The 22524-nt window shown below is 38.0% G+C and overlaps 1 protein-coding gene across 1 annotated transcript in view; it reads left to right on the plus strand.

Moving 5' to 3' along the window:
* RELL1 (RELT like 1) overlaps positions 1–22524 on the plus strand; it is a 65351-nt gene that overhangs the window by 4742 nt on the left and 38085 nt on the right. The window lies entirely within an intron of this gene.

The following is a 22524-nucleotide window of genomic DNA, read 5'->3' on the forward strand; positions in this document are numbered from 1 at the left end:
TTGGTTAGTATCTGATATACAGAGATTTAGGATTTGCAGAGTACCTTATATCCATTATTTTTATTTAAGCCTTAGACCAGTCTTGTGATGTAGCTACTACAATTATTCCCATTTTACTGGTGAAAGTTAGAGAGGAAAAATGACTCATTTGTGGTCTCATAATTAGTGAGGATCTGAGATGGGATATCAGTTAGGGAGTCAATAAACATTTATTGAGCATCTACTATGTGCCAGGGACTGGGCTAAGTAAGCCCTGGGGATATAAAAAGAGATAAAAGATAGTCTTTACTCTCAAGGAACTCACAATTGAGTGGGGGAGGCAACAAGCAAACAAATATATACAACATATATATGTATGCAGAAATACATATATCTATATATTCATACACACACAAGCTATATGTAGGAAAAATAGGAAAACATTAAAAGAAAGAAGGCCCTAGAATTAAGAAGGGATGGGAAAGCCTTCCTGTAGAAGATGACTTTGAACTTAAAGAAAACCAGGGAAGACAGTAGATGGAGAAGAGGAGGGAGTGCAGTTCGGGCATGGTAGATAGCTGGAGAAAATACCTGGAGTCATGACATTTAAACTCAGTCTTTCTCTTTTGGAGTTCAGAATTTCTCTCATTATACCACAGTGTTTTTGGTGAATCATTTTACTTTGTGCCATGTGAGGTTTCCTCATTTATGGATTGAGGAGGTTGGGCTGGTTAATCTTTAAATCTCCTTCTAGTCATAAAATTCCAGGGTTTTTATGAGCTCAAATTAAATTGGAAATTTAACTTCTTGACTCGGACTCTATTTGACTACAGCTGCTTTTCAAGTCCATGGAAACCAGGCAGTTTTGCTACTTATATAATGTAATTATTTGTAAGGCTGGTAAGATATTTTAGATTTGCTTGTGGTCCTTTTGGGTTTCAGGATCTGGTTTTTAAGCTTTGCATACCTAGAACTCTGTTAAATTGCTTATTAGAATGTAGGTACACTTAACAATCCCTCCCATAGCCTTTTTACTTATAAAGTCTAGTATATGCTAGCATGGGACATCAGAAATGATGCTGGAATCAGAAGACTAGAGTTCAAATCCTGTTCTACCGCTTATTATCTCTCCAGCCCTGAAAATAAGGATCAACTAGATTAAATGATCTCTGATATCCTTTCCAGTTCTAAATTTATGATCTTATGAAGGGACCTTTAGAGATCATCAACTCCAGGGGTTCTGAATGGTTTGCTGCCATGGACTTCTTTGGCAGCTGTGAAACATAATGACTCCTCAGAATAATGTTTTTACATGCCTAAAATCATACATGAGATTACAAAGAAAACTGATTATATTGAGATAAGTTAAACTATTTAAAAAACAAGTTCAGGGTCATAGCATAAGATTTCCTGAAGTAGTTCAGTCCCTTCATTTTATAGTTAACTCTCAGAGAGATGAAGTTTCTTGCTTTAGGTCTCAAGGGTAAAAAGCTACAGAGGTAGTATTTGAACTCAGGTTCCATCCTTAAAGCCACTGATCTTTACATTTCACCATGTACCCGAGGCTCAGAGAGGTGTGTGATCAAATAAAATTCTATGTAAAATACTTTGCATGCCTTAAAGCATCGTATAAATACAAACACACACATACATAATGCATACACATATAAGTATATAATTGTGAGCGACCACAGTGGATGACAGTGTGCCTTTCCTAGGGCCACACAGTTATAATAAGTGGGATTTAAAATGAGAATTAGAAGCCAGTTCTTGTAGTCTGTGTAGACCGAGGCTGTCATTCCCCTTGCAATAAAGTGGCTCGATGAATATGAAATGAGAGCAAAAGAAAGTATGGCTTCTTTTAGTGTCTTTTCTAGCTGGGAGAGACTGGTGGCCCCTTCTCCATCATCGAGATTCATTTGCCAAGAGGACCACTCCCATTGGCTCATCAGGACATTCTTGGACAGAGCTAGAAACAAACTCTTTTTCTCCCTCTTCTCTCTACCAGGATCACTTTTCCAATATTCCAAGGTGGTCCTTTTTTTGGATCTCAATTTACAACATCCTTTTCTTACCTAGATTCTTAAATATTATGGCAAGTTCCTATCTTAAGAATTCTGCTTCTGATAGGACCTCTACAAACAGGAATCATCTTAATGTTCCCTGAATTCCTACCGTTTTTCAAAGAATGTGCTATTTATTCAGCCTCTGCCCATCTCTGCCCATTTCTCAACATCCACTGCCACAGTTAGTTTCTTTACTCAAGAGTTAAATGGTGGTGACTCCCATTTCTTCATCAGTCCAGTTAATGGGAGTGGTTGTAGTTATGAAGGCCAACTTCCTAAAGTAAAGGTGTTATTTTCTCCTGAAGGTTGTTTCTTATTGCAGGGATTCTTAACCTTTTTTGTATCATGGCTCCCTTTGTTAGTCTGGTGAAACATAGGGAATCTTACTCAAAATAATGCTATTAAATGCATAAAATAAAATAAGATACAGAGAATAATAGAAGAAACCAATAGTGAAAAAAATGTGTAATTTTTTTTTTCCTACTCAAGTTCCTCCTATACCAGTGTTGGCGAAACTTTTAGAGATGGCATGCTCAAACCTTTCAGTGAATTAGGGGGATGTCTACCTAGGCAGGTGAAGATTTCCTCTGGCAAAATGGTCAGATGAGGATAATTTATTCTAACAGCTGCGAAGGCGGCTGAGGCAGGTGCTGTGGAGGGCTTAGAGTTTGATTGCATCTTGGGAAACTGTCATTGTCCTTACTTTTATCTTGCCATTGTGTAACTCTGCCTCACTTAAATCGAATTCACTGGCAAGTCAAGACATCACTCCATGATGTCCTCTTCAAAACAAAAGATAAATAACAACATGTACCAACATGCTTTGAAATATCTTCTCTTTCCTATTTCTTTTCCATGATTCCTAAAATGTTACGGACTTTCCTTTCATATGAATTCCTACTGCACTTTCCGAGAGTCTTCTATTTATAAACAGTACATCATTGCTTAACAATTGTCCACTTTTATTTCATGTATAGTAGTTTTGGTTTCCCAGTTAAATTATAAACTCTTTGAGGACAGGAGGAATGTCTTGTATGTCTGATGTATTCCCTAGAAATGTCAAGTGCATAGTAGACATTTGGCAAAATCCTTAATAAGTTAAGTGGGAACTCTTTGAGGGTAGAGGCTATCTTGTTTTCTTTCTTTGAATCCCCAGCAGCTAGCCTAGTGCCAAATATAGTAAGTACTTAATACATGTTTTGAATCCTTGTTTGGTCTCATTTAATTCTTATAATCTTCCTATATAATGTGTGTCTTCATTCTCACTTTATAGATGAAGAAGGTGAGGCGCAGAAAAATTATAATTTGTTTAAGATAAACACGACAATTCAGAGGAGGGAGTGTTATTTAACTTCTGAGTTTTAGATGTTCCATCTCCATGGGTGGTGCAACAACCCCCCCCAATGGTTCCAGATTTGCTAATAAAATAAATATTTGTATTCATCATTCATTAAAATTCATCATTATTGAAGTCTCTGTTTTAAAGGACAAAAACAAAAATATTTGCCAGTACAATATGAAGTTTTGGCAACAAGAAAGTGGGCAAGGCCATTAGAAATTCTTCAGGAATTTTCCCTAATTCTTTCTGGAGAAACTTTATATGAAATAATTTCATTTCTATGCCAAGAGTCAGTCTCTCTCAGTCTTTCTCTCTCTCTGTCTCATTCTATCTCTCTCTCATTTGTTTTAAAATTTTTTAAACCCTTATCTTCCATCTTAGAATCAATACTATGCAATGGTTTCAAGGCAAAAGAGTGGTAAGGGCTAGGCAATGGAGATTAAGTGATTTGCCCAGGGTCACACAAATAGGAAATGTTTGAGGCCAGATATGAGCCCAGTATCTCCTGTCTCTGGCCCTGGCTCTCAATTTGCTGAGCCACTTAACTGCCCCTGCCTCTGTCTCTTTTTTAAATGAAGTTTTCAAGAAGACATTGAACAAGAACCTCATTGGCAAACTGGGCACAGACTAGACTAGAAAGTCTGGTCTGCCAGTTAAATGTAGCTGCAGTGACATTTCACCAAAAAAACATATGGAGAAAATTTCCCATCATATGGTATAATGGGAATGGGATTGGAGAAAGTTCCTTATCCTTCTGGCATGGTCACAGAGGCCAAGTCTTGCCATCCTTCAGCCATGTATAACCATAACATAGTTTTTTGAGACTTCTTGAAAGGGGCAAAGATTGAAGAATTAATTCACTAAACTTTCTTGTAGGCTGTCGTTGACAGTGTTTAAAGGTGAGTATTTCTAACAGTGCTTTGTGGAATCTGACTGTTCCAAGCTAGCACAAGTCTGAGAATTAATCAACATTCTAAGAAAGTATCCTGGAATGTCCTGGCAGTGGTAGGGGTGCCAGATGGCTAATGAGTAAACATGCCTTCAGTTTTACTTTGCACATCAGATTTGTCTTCACTGACTGAACCCTTGGGCTGCTTCCTCAGTGCCTCCAATTCCCCTCCCACTCTGCTAAAGCAAAACGCCCACCAACTAAGAATAGAGGACATTTTTCCAGAGGGAAGTCTTAACTTTTCGTATAAAAGGCCTGTGGTGACTGACCAGCCACATTCACTAGGGGAAACTCACTTCATGGGAATAGTTAGAAAACTTGAGATATGCCGTGCATTGTCTGAGATTTAGTCGGGAACGCTCTTATTCCCAAAGAAAGGTTTTATATAAAATACACTACGTGAGAAATATGTGCATATTGATGGCATATAGACTAGTGCACAAAGAGATTATAGAATGCCCAGAAATGTCAACTGTCTTAAGTAATAATGAAAAAAATGAGGAATTAAGTATCATATCTCATACGTTTCACTTCTCAGAAATCTTCTAGAATGATAATTGTCATTTATTGAGTCTTGTTTTTAGGATAGATTATACAAGTTAAAATGAACTCTTTGAGCTTCTTGAAGGCTTAAGTAAAATTTATTTTTGGTACATTCTTTTAAATGATGCCCAAGTGACTTTCAGGATCATTACAGCTAGAAACATACAAATGTGTAAGAATTAAGTGATTGTTCAGGGGGCCAATGTTATAGGTAACAAGAGATATGTAAATGCTCCAGCTCCCAAGGACTACATCTTTAAATAAAACATGCAGATTCTCAGCAGATAGAGAGGATTGCTAAAGCATCTGTGGAAGAGAAAAGGGCTCGACTACTGTAATGGAGAAGTTACTCAATCTCTCTTTTCACCTTAAATCTTAAACAAGGTCTAATGTTGAGGGGGAATAGCTGCCCTATTCAAAATGTTTTGAGTAAATGTTTCATACGGGTGCTCTGCAAAGAGGTTTGTCGCGTTCTTTTAGCTCCTCGAGGGAGAGAAGATGGACACTCTTAAGAGGAAAAAGGGAATTTGTTCTACCGGATTAGAACGTGTGCAGCTCTTGTCTTTGCTGGAGCCATATGGCTGAACAGCTGGTCCTTTGCTCCCGACTCAGAACTTCCCTTTGTTACTCCTGCAATTTAAATGTCAGTACAGATTCTTCACTTATGGGTAAGTCTTGGAGAAAACGATGAAAATGTTAGTCACCAGAGTCTTCTTTTGGAAAAATTAGTGTGGCTTACACATTTTACTACTGCTGACATTTTTTCATGAAGTCTCCCTTTTGATTATACAGGACTTCTGTGGAATTGTGTTTGGGAAATGTTATTAGACCCTTTCCTCACTCTTATGGAAGAAAAACTTGGCGCCCACTCTGAATTGCTTGTAAAGTCTGTCAGAGACACTTTATTAATACACAAGTACTTCTTCCCCCGCTCTTTTGGAATTAGGCAACTTCCAATTACATTTTATAGCATCACTGAAGGAAAGACAAAATTCTACACCAGAATATCAACAAAGGCCAATAGTTTGGGTTTAGGGTTTTTGATTTACTTAAACTGAATAATAATAATGTTAATGCTGGCACACCCTCCTTACTCCAGCTTTGGTTTCTACCACTCCCTTTAAGCAATCCTTTTTTTTTTTTTTTTTTATTCCAATGGGTGAGGAATTTTGGGACTGATAGTGGGAGCTAGTCATTGTGTTGCCAAAAAGAAAGAAAAGAAAGTCATTGAAGCATTAAAGAATGTCAGAAGAGAACAGAATGAAGTACAGATAAACTTTGAAAGTAACATGTTGCAGTCATTCATTATATTAAAATTATATTTCAGATTTGCAGTTTAACTCAATAATCTTTTTCTGCTTTCTCTATATGGAAATATTCTGAGTATTTATGTTCAGGATAAAAACTATCCTTTTGTTCTTTTTTTTTTAACCCTTACCTTCTGTTTTAGATTCAATACTGTATATTGGTTTCAAGGCAGAAGAGAGGTAAGGGCTAGGGCAATGGGAGTTATGTGACTTGCCCAGGGTCACATAGCTGGGAAGTGAATCCTTTTGTTCTTAATTGTATTGATACAGTTCTTAATTGTATTATACAAGTAATAGAGGAATAAAAAACATTAAGACATTCCCATTCTTAATTTGGTCACCATAATAAATAAGACAAATTCTAAAAATCTTGTTCAGGGATTCTGAATCCTTTCCTGAATTTGATGAAGTTTTCTATTCAAGGAAAAGTGGTTAGGTCTTTGATTCAAGTGAGACTGAGGATTTCAGACTTAGGAGACTGTTTTAAGTCATTCTTTTTTAAAAATTTTAAATTATTATTTATTTTAAAAATATTTTTCCATGTTTCCATGATTCATTTTCTTTCCCTCCCCTCTTCTTCTTGAAAGCAAATATTATCACTATTGCAATATTATTCATTTTTGCTATAGAGTGATCTTTTCAAGCCAAAACCCCAATTCATATATGTAAGTGATAAGGATAAGTCAATACTCATCATTCTTTGTATTGTATAACACAATCTTTGGTGCTTTATAAGTCTATATTCTGCACACATACATGTGAGTAGCAAAGTAGTTGTGGGGATAAAGCACTGAGTAGTTGTTTTTAAAACGGAAATAAGGTCATGAAGCCAATGGGTCTCGGGTGTATTTGTTGGTTCCCAGGTTTTTGAAGGGCAGAGATTCAACCTGACTGAATTCAGAATGGCTCATTCCCTTGAAGTTGGCCTTCCCAAAGTGATAGAATTTTCTGGATACAGTGACAGATGAAAGAAGTCGAAGGAATTGCAATAGGCATTGGCCGAGGGATGCACACAGTAATGAAGTCGCTAGTCTCTTGAACTGTCTAGATCAGTGGTTCCCAAACTTTTTTGGCCTACCGCCCCCTTTCCAGAAAAAATATTACTTATCCCCCTGGAAATTAATTTTTTATAAATTTTAATAGCAATTAATAGGAAAGATAAATGCACCTGTGGCCATCACCGCTTCCCCTGGATCACTGCAGCACCCACCAGGGGGCGGTGGCACCCACTTTGGGAATCACTGGTCTAGATCAATCCAAAATGTGGAGTGAGGAGCGTTGATGTAGCCAGGCTTAGTGGATAGGGAAGACCATTTTCAAGAAAAGAGTTGAATAGATAATACGGTGCATAATCATCATAATGATGATGATGATGATGAGGATGAGGATGATGGCTAACATTTATGCAGTACTTGCTATGTGTCAGGTATTGTGTTAAGTGTTTTACAATTATTCTCTTATTTGATCCTCACGATAACCCTGGGGGGGTTAAGTCTTATTTTTTCAGTTGTCATTTATCATGTTTCAGTCTTTATGACCCCATTTGGCAAAGAGGTTTTCTTGGCAAAGATACTAGAGTTTTTGGCCATTTCCTTCTCTAACCCGTTTTACAGATGAGGAAATTGAGGCAGAGTAAAGTGACTTGTTCAGGGTCATATATCTGGTAAGTGTCTGCAAAAATTTGAACTCAGGTCTTCCTGACTTCAGACTGGATCAAGCTCTATCCACTGCTGAGAGAGGTAGCATAACATATGGGAAAGAATGCAGAAATTGAAAGGGCTATGTTCTTCCACTAAATTAGTTGTAGGATTTTGGCCAAGATGTTTGCCATCTTTAAGCCACAGTTTCTATCTCTATAAAATGGGAATAGTACTACCTTCCCTACCTCGTGCTGTTTTGAATGTCAAATGAAATAATATTAAATTAATCATATATCCTTTGGAAAGCATTTTGCTGGGTGCCAGAGCTACAGAAATGATAAAACAACACAGGGCTTGCCTTGGAGGAAGATGTCTAATGAAGGCAATAGAACATGTCTATCCCAAAGCATAGTGAAAAGTCTAATTAAGTACTCTTAAGAAATTTGATGAGAGCAGGACTTCCCACTACAGGTGGGGGAGGTGGCTCTTGAGAGAAGGCATCCATCAGCAGGTGCAGTTACTGGGGATGAGTTCATTTCTGGCGTGGGCCACTGTCCCAGGAATTGCTGGGCGGTGGGTGTGGGAGAATTAGGAGGCAATGGTGAGTCCAGTCTGCCCATTAACAGAAAATATTCAGGGGTGTGCCACAAAATAAGTTTGGAAAACTGGTGGGTCACAGGCCCATTGTGAGGGGCCTTAAAATGCCAGGCTTCAGGAGTTTCCTTTTTTTTAGAGGCACTAGGGAGCCACTCGCAATTTTTTAAATAAGAGAAGGAAGGCTGCTTTCGCTGCATCTTTCTAAAAAAAGATTTATAAAGTGTCAAGTACAATTAAAATTAAAATTGTTATACAAATATAAAGTATTAAAGTTGCATCATTACCTGGAGCAGCCTGATTTTTTTTTAAACCATTGCCTTCTGTCTTGGAACCAATTCTGTGTGTTGGTTCCAAGGCAGAAGAGTGGCAAGGGCTAGGCAATGGGGGTCAAGTGACTTGCCCAGGGTCACACAGCTAGGAAGTGTCTGAGATCAAATTTGAACCTAGGACCTCCCATCTCTAGACCTGGCTCTCATCTACTAAGCCACCCAGCAGCCCCCTCAAACTGAGTTTTGACTAAAAGTGGTCAAGACCCTTGTCTTATGCTTTAGTCAACTTGATATCCCAATTTGTTCCGAACCAGGTGCCATATTGTTTCTTCACAGGGATTCTGTGGGTGTTAAAGGTGTTAAAGGTGTTAAAGGTGTTGGGGAAGCCACCTATGCCCAGGTAAGACCTGTCTAGTTTTTGGCTTCTAATCTTCTTCCTGTCTTTAGGAGATGAACTCCATTGCTTTTCTTGAACTGCTTCAGAAAGTAAGCCAGGGCTGTCCAGCTTCGGGAGTTTCTGTTTGCAGCTGGTGTGTGTGTGTGTGTGTGTGTGTGTGTGCATGTGTGTGTGTGTGTATGTGTTTGTGGGGGTCAGTGCTGTTTTGGCAGGCCCTCTGAACTCCTACAGCACTTTGAGTTCCTACCACACAATTTAGCACTTCCATTCTGTCTTGTCCTATTCAGTGTCACGTGTGGTTCTTGGCTTCCCCTGGCTCTCCCTACCTTCCATTCCTGTTCTGCTCTTCTCATCCACGTGGTAGCTCCCTTGGAGAGACTATTGGCACAGCCAGTGAAAATAGCAGGATGGACTGAAAAGGCGAGCATCCCTTTTCTGAAGGCGTCTTTTGCTGTTCCGGGTCCTTCTGCTATGAAACTCGTGAGACTCTTTGACTTCCCCAGGATGGCTTCTAATGCTGCTTTTCCAGTCCATGCCTAGAAAAAAAGAGTGACCATCTGTGCTGTGTATGATCCATTTAGTCAAACTTATTTAAATTCTTTTCCTCCTCCACCCCCAGGCATTTGCCTCTTTAGCCTTCTCAGTTAAATCATTTCATTCTACCTCCATCTCTGATTGGTCTCCAGAGTGGAAATGTGGGTGAATAGTAGCATCATCTTTCTGGGGGAGAGGGCCAGTGACCTTTGAAATGCTCTTGTCATTCTTAATTAGGGTGTAAATTTTGTACTCACTTATTTATTTTGGAGCTTTGAATGAGAGATTGAGTTAGTAATTTCCCTGTGATCTTCTCTTTGAAAAAAGTTATGAAATCTTTTCTTTTGAATATAAGATGTTTCCTATTTTTCATATTCAGTTGTAGTTTAAATTTGATTTTCAGCACCAAGGAAAGAGCACTGACTCCGGAGTCATAGGACCTGAATTCAAGTCTTGCTTCTGATACTACTAGTATATAAATGTTGGGCAAGCCACTTATCAGCTTTTGACCTCAGTTTCTTCATCTGTAAAATGGGAGACTAGATATGGTCTCTAAAGCTTATTCCAGATTTAAATTTGTGATCCTTTGATATTTTAGAAAAATGAACCTTATTTTAAATTTAATTTTTTGTTGGGCTGTCCCATTTGGAAAGGAACTATTTTCCAATTTTTTGAGTTTCTGGCTTTGTCAGTTGTCAGTCAACTCTTAAGGAAGAAAGTATCTAGTTCTTTCCTTTGAAACCATTGCTTTTTGAAATAGGGAATCTGTAGGCTTTTTTTCTGTGTGTGTGTAAAGAATGGCTATATATATATGAAGTTATAAAAGAGCATTTCTGTAAAATTGCTTCTCTTTGTTATAGGGAAAGCATTATCACCCATTATAAAACTTGAGTGCTAGTTGACTTTTGAAAGAAAAATCAAGGGAAATGTTTTCATACATGCCTTTAAATAGAGCTTTTCCTGAGTACTCTGCAGTCTTCCTCTAGAGACCCATTTATATTTCCCAACACATCTACTTCTCTGACCACATGGAAATGACCCTGAATTCTCAAGGGCTATGTGGGTTGAGCTCAAGCTGTGAAAAGACCTCCATCCTTCAAGGGTTTCTAGTGTGGTTTTGGGGTCTGAATTTGTGTCTGTTGTCTGAGGTCTATTCCACTGGAAGAGGCTTATCACCAGAAGGTTGGTCAAGGGGAAGTAGTCAATTATTTTGGCCACACTAACTCACAAAACCATCTATTAGGTAATCAAAAAGAGATGAATGATAAAATGATAAAATTTCAGTTCTTTTTCTTTCTCTTTCTTTTCTCTCTAACCTTTACCTTTTGTTATAAGGAATTTCATAATTTCTCTGTCTTCTTAAGAGCAGAAGTTTTAGGTCAGAGGAAGGTTTTTAATTTGTATGCAACAGACAGCTCTCATCCTCTGTCTCTTTAAGAGAAACCCATAAAATCACAGGAAAAACATTAAAAAAAACTCCATTTTTTTTCTGGCTTCGGTCTGAGAGGAGTTTGAAGGTGCTGGGTCAGTTTTCTCTCTGTCAAGAGCTTAGGTTTGGGGAGCTGGATCTGTCATACTAGATTGAGAAGAAGTCTGTTACTGAAGGGGCTGCTGGTTTTTCTCAGAACTCTTGAGAGAGCTGCTGCACTGTCTGTGTCAACTGGGATAGAGAGTTCCCACCACTGATAGTTTGAATTTTTGATATTGATATTTGAGGTTGAAGAAGAATTTTCTTAACTTAGCATAGTTTAGTTAGATAGAGAATATAATTTTAGATTAGTGAGAGTAAGTTTAAGGAGGTCTGCTCTGGCAGACAAGAAGAAACTGAAAAGAAAGCAGTTGGATTTTGGGGGCAGGTTAGTTAGATATTTTTAGTATAGTATTTGAAATTAAGACATAAGAATTTAAGATGTACTTCCCTATTTTCCTAACTCCTGTTTCCTATCCCTACTCTCCTGATAGCAAATAGTTGTTGGTGGTGTACCAAACTGCTTCTGGCCTTCTATCTACTGCCTACAAATTAGTTTTACCCACAGCAACCTTAGTCTGACCATAACACTTTTGTCTTAGTATCCATTCTAAGACAGAAAATTGTCAAGGGCTAGGCAATGGGAATTAAGTAACTCAACCAGGAAGTATCTGAGGCTAGATTTGAACTCAGGTCCTCCCAACTGCAGGTCTGGCTCTCCAGTAACATCTACTCTGCTACCTAGCTATCCTGATCTCAGTTATTTTCCAGTGTGAACATCATAGGGCTAAGAGTTGAAAGGGACCTCAGAGATTGTCCTGGCCCTCTTACTGTCTGTATGACACTGGGCAAATTCCTCAACTTTTGGGTCTCATTTTTCCTTCCTATGTAAAAATAAAAGGATTGGACATGATGACCTTTACTGTCCGTTCCATCTCTAAATCTATGATTTTAGCCCAAATTCTCATTTTACAGATGAGGTGAAATTACTTGCCCAAAGTCACAAAGCTTGTGAATATCAGAGCTGGAATTTGAACTCACATCTTCTGACTGCAAATTTAGTGCTTCTAACAACAACAAAAATCAAAACCACAGTATTGTACTGTTAAATAGGCCTTGTTCATCATCTTTTGGGTCTATTGGGATTTAGGTGTTCAGGAGTTAGGTGAGATCCCAGGGAGTACCAGTACAGGATAAAGAAGACTGGCAATTAGAAGATGTAGGCTTTAATCTTGGTTCTGAGGTGAACTTTGCCTGTATGACTTTCTGATCAAATCCATCCAGACTGTTTTTGGTCTCAGTTTCCTCATCTGTAAAGAAAAGATAATGTTTACCCTGCCTGCCTCACAGGATTTTGTAACGATCTGATGAAATGATGGGATACGGAAGGGCACCCACTTTCTTTCGTATTGTGTGCATTAAAATTACCCTAGATGGAGATGTTTCCTCTTCGAGTAAAGAAATAGACTAAACTCTGACAGAGCTCAAAGGTATGTGCTTGATGGGTAACATTTTTTTTAGATAGAATGTGACATACCACAGACTAAAACTTGTCCCTGCAAATTGTGTGTCAAGTGCTTTACCTCTGGCTGGGTAGTTGTATGTAATGTGTGAAAATGTTTGTGTTTGAATTAGGAGTTTAAAAATAGCAAAATCAGATTAGGACTAAGTTTTAGCTGGTATAGAAGGAAAACTGTTGGAGAGATGAGCTTTTTTTCTCCTAAATTAATTTGCCCACAATAATATTTTCAGACTTCATCTGTTTTGGTCTAGTTCATAAATTCTGGTGTGAAATCTTTTCATCATCAAGGGAGGACACTTTGGAGAAAGAAAGAGGAAGTGAAACTTTTTTTCCCCTTTTTAAACCCTTACCTTCTGTCTTAGTATTATTTCTAAGACAAAAGAGTAGCAAAGGGTAGGCAATCAGGATGAAGCAACTTGCCCAGGTCAAGTCAAGCAGCTAGGCAGTGTCTGAAGCCATATTTGAACCCAAGTCCGCCTGACTCCAGGCATTGGCTTTATCCACCTAGCTGTCCCTGGAAATGAAACTTGATATAAAAAAATTACTATAGATAATATTTTAAGTGAATACATAATTTTGCATTTATCATTTTGAGAGGGGAAAACATCTTGCTAGCATTTTCTCACAGATTCTATGTCCTCATATCAAGCAAAACAGCAAAGTTTTTCAAAATAGAGTTAGGAATGTTCTTGATTAGAACCTTATCTTAGTGTTGAAAAAGATTCACTGAGGATATTTTTTTACAAAATTTTTTTTTAAACACCTGGAAAGCTTCTGTGGGAAATTCCCATCTGTTACCACCCTACCAAGTCTAAGCCAATAAAAATGCTCTCTGGCTGGGATGACTCCTCAGTTGATATATAATTAGTTTTTCTTTTCAGCTTCAGTTCATAAACATTTCAACTATTGTTATAAATCTGTAGAACCAGTATAGTGTAGGAGGAAGGTTTATTTACTGCAAGTCAGAAGACCAGGAGCCCAATGAATCATTTTGTATATACGTTAGGGTCCCGTTATCCACGGTTTTCCACCGTTTTCAGTTAGCTGTAGTCAACCTGAAGCACAAGAGGGCAGTAAGCCTTCTGTTTCTTACCAGGTAGTCTTTTCTGCTTTCATTTTTGCTTTTTTTCATCTTTGTTTTTTTCATTTTGGGGGAGGGCAGGGGCAGGGTGGGAGCCATAGAGAGGAAATTGAGGGGCAGAAGCAGAGAGAGAGAACGCATATATATGGGATCAGCAAGTGTTTGCTTATAGCTGTCATTTTAGCCTTCTACAGTAGGTCTTGGAATGTATCCTGTGTGGACAGGGATCCTAGTTTATAGTCTCTATTTGCACATATACATATACATACACATCCCTTTCATTAGAATGCAAAATCATTGTAAGCAGGAGCTAGTTCACTTTTATTTTTGTATCACTAGCAATTTTTTAAACATTTACCTTCTGTCTTAGAATTAGTAAAAGTGTTGCTTATAAGGCAGAATGGTGGTAAGGGCTAGGTAATTGGGGTTAAGTGACTAGCCCAGGATCACACAGCTAAGAAGTGGCTGAGGTCAGATTTGAACCCAGGGCCCCCAGAATCCAGGCCTGACTCTCTATCTCTATTTTGGTCTAGTTCATAAATGCTGGTGTGGAATCCTCTGATCATTAAGGGAGGACACTTTGGAATAAAATAGAGGAAGTGAAACTTCCCCCCCTTTAAGCCCCTGCTTTGTTGTTTTTATTATTATTATTATTATTATTATTATTAAACCTTTACCTTCTATCTTAGAATTGATGGTGTGTATTAGTTCTAAGACAGAAGAGTGGTAAGAGTTAGACAATGGGGGTTAAGTGACTTGATCAGAGACGCCCAGCTAGGAAGTATCTGAGGCCAGATTGGAACCCGGACCTCCTGTCTTTAGGCCTGACTCTCAATCCACTGAGCCACCCAGCTGCCCCCCCAAGTATTATTTTTAAGACAAAAGAGTAGCAAAGGCTAGGTAATCGGGGTCAGTGAGCCTCCTTGCTTCTTGCCTCTGTATCACTAGCATTTAACACAGTGTCTGGGGCATAGTAGGTGCTTCCTCAGTGCTTGGTGATTAATGTGTAACTTTGGGCAAGTCATTTTAATTTCTGTGGACCTAGATTTCCAGATCTAGAAACACACAAGAGAATCTAGGGCTTCTCTGTAGACTTAGAAAAAAGAAAGACAGATTGCCACTTAAAAGTAGAAGTAAAAAGTCCTATTTCTCTTCTTTTAGGAGCTTTAGTCACCACTGGAAACCAATGGAGCACCTTTGACTAAGTGGTTGGTTTGTCTTTGTCTTTGGGGGGGGTGAAGAGAGAGAGAGAGAGAGAGAGAGAGAGAGAGAGAGAGAGAGAGAGAGGGAAGGTTTGTAAACTAGATTCTCATTTTTATCAAAATGATCTCAATTGAATTAAAGAAAAAAAGAAGAATGAAATGACATTTTCCCTGCTAGCCTCTATCTCTGATAGCTCTTATTTGTATATGACTTGCTGAATGGATTTGGGGATCCCAAAATATCTGGGTGCTCTCCGATAATCATGAAGTGATCAATGGAAATGAAATAGAGAATGGGGAAGGAAGACTAGGGAGAATAATAATAATAAGAGTCAGTCAGTCCTCGAGGCCACGCTTACTGTTAATCTGGCGGAGGCACGCCAGGGATCTCAGCTGGAGTGATCTCAGCTGATGATTTTCAGTGACCCCAAAGGAGGGGCAGGTGACACTGCCAGATGGCACGCCCAGTTCACGGTCCTGCCTTCTTGCCACACTCGTCTTGTGCCAGGTTTCACTTCTCTGGACACTCCCTGTGTGACCTGGCAGCTATGGGCTCTTTGTCGTGTAAATCAGCAGGCTTGCTGCAGGTATGGGGGAGAAGGCCAGGTGGGTAGGGAGTAGGTGTCTGTCGACTGCCCATGGAAGGCAAAGCCTGGTGCCCGCAGCGGCCGTGGGAAGATGGCGGGATTTTGTTAAGAAGCGCCCTCTGATCTAGCGCCCTTTCCAAGGCTCTAGCTTCAGGGGCTATTGACTGATCTCACCTTGTTGAATTCTCTTAAGAGGAGGCTTAGCTGCTCTCCTGCTTCTAGTTTAGCCTTAAATGATAACTTAGTATGGTTCAAAAGATGCCCATTAGTCATGGAAATTATTGGGCCATCTAGTTGGTCTCTAAAGAGTGAATATGCTTTCATTTTTTTTTTTTAACTTGAGTTGATTTTAGGATGAAAACTATCCAGGTGTTCAGAAAATGAACAAACATTTACATTTTCCTTTGTAAAGCCTTTATTTACTATAAGTTATGGATTTTTAGAGGCAATTAAATGGTACATTGGCTAGAAGGGAAGGCTTAGAAAGAGAAAATCCTGAGTTCAAATTCCGCCCTCGGACACTTACTAGTTGTGTGATCCTGGGCAAGTCACTTAACTTTTTTTTAAAAAAAATTTACTTTCTAAGAATACTATCCACACCCAGAGAAAGAACTGTGGAAACAGAAATGCAGAAGAAAAACATGGTTGATCACATAGTTTAATGGGGATATGATTAGGGTTTTGATGTTAAAGCATCACTCTGCTGCAGGAGTGAATAACATGAAAATAAGTTTTGAACAATGTTACATGTATAACCCAGTGGAATTGCTTGTCAGTTTCTGGAGGGGGGAGGAAAGAGTGGGGGTAGAGGGATCATGAATCATGTAACCATGGAAAAATATTCTAAATAAATAAAGGGAAAGAAAAAAAAGTTACTTTCTATCTTAGGAACAACTTTAAGACAGAAAGGCAAGGGCTAGGCAAATGGGTTTTCCACAGTTGGTTAGTGGCTGAAGTCAGATTTGAACCCAGGTCCTTCTAACTATAAGATTAAAATTAATCTCCAATAACTCCAAGTATTATATTTTATAAGATTTATTAATAATCATTTGAAGTAGAGGAAATATAAAGAGCCTGAGTAAAGAGCAGTTTTTCCCGGACCACCATTCGCAGGAGAAGAGAACGAGAGAGTGGGGTTCTGGAAACTTATCTCGAAATGTATGTATATATATCTAAATGGATGTAATGTAAAGAGAAAGTAGGATTCTGGGAAATGGAGTCCTGGGGTACAAAATTCTAATTACATATAACTCCAGGTCTGGCTCTCCATCTACTGTGCCATCTAGATGCCCCAGGTCATTTAACCTTTCTCATAGCCTAAGTTTCCTCATCTGAAAAAATGAGAATAATAATAGCACCTGTGTTCCAGGATTGTTGTGAGGATCAAATGAGGTATAAAAGGCTTTGCAAACTTTAAAGCACTGTATAAATGCTGATTGTTATCATCATCATCATCATCATCATCATCATCATCACTAGAGGCAGTGTAGACTTAGAATCAGGACGATTTGGATTTGAACTTTGCCTCAGACAAACACTAATTGCTCTAGTATATTTGTTAAATTAAATCTCTTTTAATCTCAGTAAGTTTATTCATTTGTAAAATGGGAATAATAATGAGGAAGTACCTTCCTCAGAGTTATTTCAGAGGCAAAATAATATGATAACAATAAAGCGTTTTATAAGTTTTAAAGCATTTTATAAAGCCAGATAATAATCTTTTTATGGAATAGCTCTTTATATAGCACTTTAAGGTTTGCAAAGCATTTTATGTGTGTTAAATAATTTTTTCCTCTGTGAGATAGATTATTATTTACCTTTACAAGATGAGGAAATTGAAGTTAAAATAAATTAATTGACCTGTACCAGGTCACACAGCTAGGAAGTAGTTAAGGCAGAAATTGAACTCGGGTCTACCCGACATGAGGTTCAACACTATCACACTATGCCACCTCACTGCCCAGAACAACTTTTGGGATTGAGGAACATTGCTGACTAAACAACAACAATTTAAAAAAATTTCCTTGACTAGGGGCAGGTAAGTGGCTTGGTAGAGCCAGACCTAGAGATAAGTAAGTGGTCCTCATTTGAAATCTGTCCTTAAGACCCTTCCTAGCTGTGTGACCCTGGACAAGTCACTTAACTCCAATTGCCTAGCCCTTACCACTCTCTACTTGGAAGTACTAATTAGCATTGATTCTAAAACAGAAGGTAGGGGTTAAAAAAAATAATTTCCCTGACTCTTTTGGTCTCTGCCTTCTCTTAACTCCCATAAGCACATAGACCTTCTTTTGCCCTTGGTTATGTGCTTAGATATTTCAGTGATCTGTGCCTCAGCAGATGGCCTACATGAGTCATTATGGCCAAAAATATTTATTACCTGGTGGCTTACTTCTGATAATGAACCTCTTTCATGCTTACCCAGATGGGTCTCCCAGACAGCATACATGCAGTCTATCACTGGGTTCTCGCCTGAAACTGTTCCAGTTTTTGAGGGTCTGTTAGAGCTTGTGCTCCATTCTATCTGATGCCTTTAGGAATCCTTTAGAAATTCAGGGTCCTCATTCTATCAGGGTGGAACCTTGGAGTACCTGCCATATTCCCTGGTTATTGATTAATGTTAATCTTGTTTTCTCCACTAAACTGTAAGCTTCCTGAGGGCAAGGACCATTTCAGTTGAATATTAACTACTTTCTAAGTTCAAGACTCCATGCTAGACTCTGGGGATGCAAAGATTAAACATTATATACAGCTCCTGCCCTCAAGGAGCTGATAGTCTACTACTTTAAGATCACAGTTTACAATTCTCTTGTTAACTCTACCAGAGGAGGTCCAGAAAATGTGGTGAAACATTGACTGTGTTTGTAGCCTGAGTAAATGTTTCTCCGACATTTGTGTGTTTGTATTCCAGAGCCAAATGTAAATTAGTTTTGATGAATGTATTGTTTTGCAGTATTTTCATTAATGAATCATTAAAAATATCAGCAGTCTGCTTCATGCCAATTAGTGTAATATGCAGAAACTTGAATGATCTAATTGCTATATGCCAAATGGAGGGTAATATGGGAGAAACTCTTTTATTGATATGCTTTTTGGCACTAAATACCCGTTGCACTATTCTGTTTAGCCCTCTAGACCCAGGAGAGCCCTCGTTATAATTTGACCATTATTTCTAGCATATTTTTCCCAGCTCTTCTCAGGCAAAGTTTGCTAAGTGTTTCCTGGTTCCTAAATGAATCCTTTTCATATTCAGGGTCATTTTGATGTAAAACTGTCTGGTTCTAAGTATGTATGTCCTCTTCCAATAAAAGCAGGAAGCGAGGAAAGTGCTTAGGGCATTTTCAGGACCATTATTGTACTCTGCGCCTTTGTCTGAACAATGCAGTCTAGAACAGTATGAATATTCCTAACTAGAGTGTCCAGGATTACTCTCTGGGTCCACTGTGTATGCAGTGTCTTATCTGTGCCATTTTCTTTCAGCTCTTCTAACTGATAGACTTATATCTTCAGTACATGATCTGTGCTCAGTAAATTCTTATATTTTTATTTTTATTTTGAGTATTTTCCCATAGTTATATGTTTCATGTTCTTTCCTTCTCCCCCTAACCCACCTTAGCCGATGCACAATTCCACTGGGTTTTACATGTATCACTGATTAAGACCTAATTCTATATTATTGATAGTTGGACTAGTTATCTTTTAGTGTCTTCATCTCCAATAATATCCCCATCAGCCCATGTGTTCAAGCAGTTGTTTTTCCTCTTGTGTTTCTCCTCCCACAGTTCTTCCTCTGAATGTGGCTAGTTTTCTTTCTCATAAGTCCCTCAGCCTTGCTCTGCATCCTTGCATTGCTACTAGTAGAGAAGTCCATTACATTCGATTTTACCACAGTGTATCAGTCTCTGTGTACAATGTTCTTCTGGCTCTACTCCTTTCACTCTGCATCAATTCCTGGAGGTCTTTCCAGTTCACATGGAATTCCTCCAGTTCTTTATTCCTTTGATGTGCTCAATAAATTCTTGATGGTCAATTAATTGATCTTGCTAGCCATGTACCAAAATCTCTTCCCCTCTTGATACTTTCTGTTTTCACGTGTGTGTGTGTGTGTGTGTGTGTGTGTGTGTGTGTGTGTGTGTGTGAACAGTTAGAGGAAAATATGTTCCAAAAACCCCAAGTTGAAACTCAGTTCATTTTTTCATACTTAACACTTCATAGTAGTTGAGTTCTGTTGGACTGGTAGTGGTATAACATACACTCTAAGATATTAGACTCGACTTGATTTTAATTGGTGAAGAAGTTCCTCTATCAATACAAGTTGACATTTTTACAATTCAGTGTCCTAGAGTTAAGTGACTTGTCTGACATCACATATCACTAAGTATCAGAAGACTCGAACCCAGGATCTCCCAATTTTGAGGCAAGTTCTCTATCCAAATGTATGGTTTTTTGTTGTTGTTTTGGGGATTATTGGGGTTGGATGGCCTTAGAACCAAAGCAACACATAAATTATTTGTCTAGGAAAATGTTTTCATTTTTTTATAAAAGTTTTTTGGAGCACAATTTCCTTTAATTCAAATTCAAATTCTACCTGAGAAATTTAAAACTACCTGAGAAACTATGTGGGTTAGAGTAAAGAGCATAACATTTAGTCAGGAGACCAGAGATTAAATCTTGCCTACAATGTTTGATAACCATGGTCAAGCCACTTCAGGTTTCTGAACCTCATTTTCTAGATCTATAAAATCGGAATCATGATGATACTGACTTCAGTTTGTTGTGAGGAAGGAAGGAAGACTTTATAAGCCTTAACATGGACTTAAATGTGAACTATTTTATTACATGGGGTGAGAAGTGGATAACTTATTATAAAAGGAGTCAATAGACATGAAATGAACAACTTAGTCAGCATTTAGATTGATAGGTTGCATTTTGTTAGCACCAAAGCTGCTTGGAGGTTCGCTTTCTTTGGAGGAATATCCCACTTGAAGTGAGTTTAGTTTGATGTCCAAATTAGTGAGAAGACACATCTGGATTTCAGTTCTCTACATTGTTACAATGAGCAATGTAATAGTGTTTTTTTGTTAGTATCTATGATGTTTTACATTTGTATATGAGAGTGTGTTATATAATATCTGGACATATGCATTTGTGTATTTATATTGCCAATTCCTCTCTTTTTCTCTCTTCCCCCCTTGTTCTATTATATGTGTATATAACATAACATATATGTGTAACTATTGCCAGGTAATATATAATACACATATATTACCAGATAAATATGAATGACCTTTTCAACAATATTTTGTAACCAGTTGCTAGTATTTTATTAGTCTAAATATAGGCTATGTTTCTCCTTTCCCTTCCCAATTTTGATAAAACTTAAGTGCACCCATTTATAATAGATTCTTTTTTTCAACAATTGCTTCTTTATACGTATTACATATGTATTTCATTTCAAAGAGATCCCACTTACAGAGGTGCTCTATATTCGGGAGGAACCTATATTTGAATCCAGTAGAGTCTATGTATAGCATTCCCCTTTCTCTTCCATCCCCACCCCGTGTTACCATATCATGATGTCCTTAGTAGTCACCTTTTTTAGGCCATGCACTTGAAGCATATTCAGTTAATAAAAATACACTCCCACATATACCATACTCAAAGTAGGGATTAATAAACATTTTCTAGGGGTTCTGTTAAACATAGCTGCTTCTCTTATTCTTGGTGATAAAACATAGAAGAAATGTTTTAATTACTTAATTCAGTGGTCAATCATTTTTGGACTTTTGTCGAAGTCATATATTTGTAATACTTTTCTTTGTCTTTACTATAATTGGAAATCCATGTTAAAATCATTCCACAATTTTTCAACAGTTATTTTAAGTGAATGACCTGCTCCAATTATAACAGAGCCTTGCTGATAATTCTTTCTTAGTTATCCATATACCATGAGACCAACTTTTGATATTCAACATTCATTCAATCAACTCAGACTTACATGGAACTTTCTGTGTATTTTGCAATATTTTCCTTTGGTTAACTACTTATCATATTTGTGATTTAGAGTACTCTTGAGGCAAACCTTTCTTTCCATGGAGAATGGTGGCATCCCTTCAAGCCTTGTTGTACAAATACAGAGTCATATATTTTCAGAATTGGACCTTAGAGGATCATAGATGGAGAGCTGGTCATCACTTTAGATAGAGGCCATCTAGTCCAACTACTCCATTTTACAATTAAGGAAATTGAGGTCTAGAGAAGTTAAGTGATTTTTCTAAATTTATACCTTTGTAAGTTTATATAGAAAGTCAGAACTAGAACTTGAACTTATATCCTCTGATTCTAAAGCCTACATAGCCTCTCTCAGAGGTCCTCTAGTGTAATCCCAACTCAGAGTGTGACTGTTGTTGGCATTATATGTAACAAGTAGTCATTTTGCCTTCTCTGAATTATCTCTAGCCAGGTTCAGAGAACTCACAACTCAACCTGTCGCATCCCAACCTGTTCTACTGTTGGGCAGCTGTACATTATAGGAAATATTTTCTTACAGTGAATGCAGAGCATTAAACTGAAATGAACCTTCCTTTCATTTCTACTTATTGCTCCTGATTCACTTCTCTGATTCTTCTTTCATATGACAATCTTTTAGATAAGTGAATCCAACTAATATAGCTCCATAGCCACTTTTCTTTTCTTCTCCAGGTGACATGCTCCCAGCTTATTATTTTTGTAAACTCACCTCAGGTGGCAGTGATTTTTGGCTTTCTCATACTAATCCTGGGTGCTTTCTGCCTCATCAGTGGGGTATGGTTAGTGTAGATGAAGTACAACAGGAGCAGAATTTCCCTTATTCTGGACACTGTGCCTCTTGTTTGGTTTGTTTGTTTTTTTTTTCTTAACACTTTCTGTCCTAGTGACAATTCTTAAGACAGAAGGGCAAGGGCTAGGCACAAATGGGGATAAGTTATTTATCCAGGATCACCCAACTAGGAAGTATCTGAGGCCAGATTTGAAGACACTGTATCTCTGTTAATATAACTTCAA

This window comes from Gracilinanus agilis, chromosome 6, assembly GCF_016433145.1.
Source record: "Gracilinanus agilis isolate LMUSP501 chromosome 6, AgileGrace, whole genome shotgun sequence".
NCBI classification, from domain to species: domain Eukaryota; kingdom Metazoa; phylum Chordata; class Mammalia; order Didelphimorphia; family Didelphidae; genus Gracilinanus; species Gracilinanus agilis.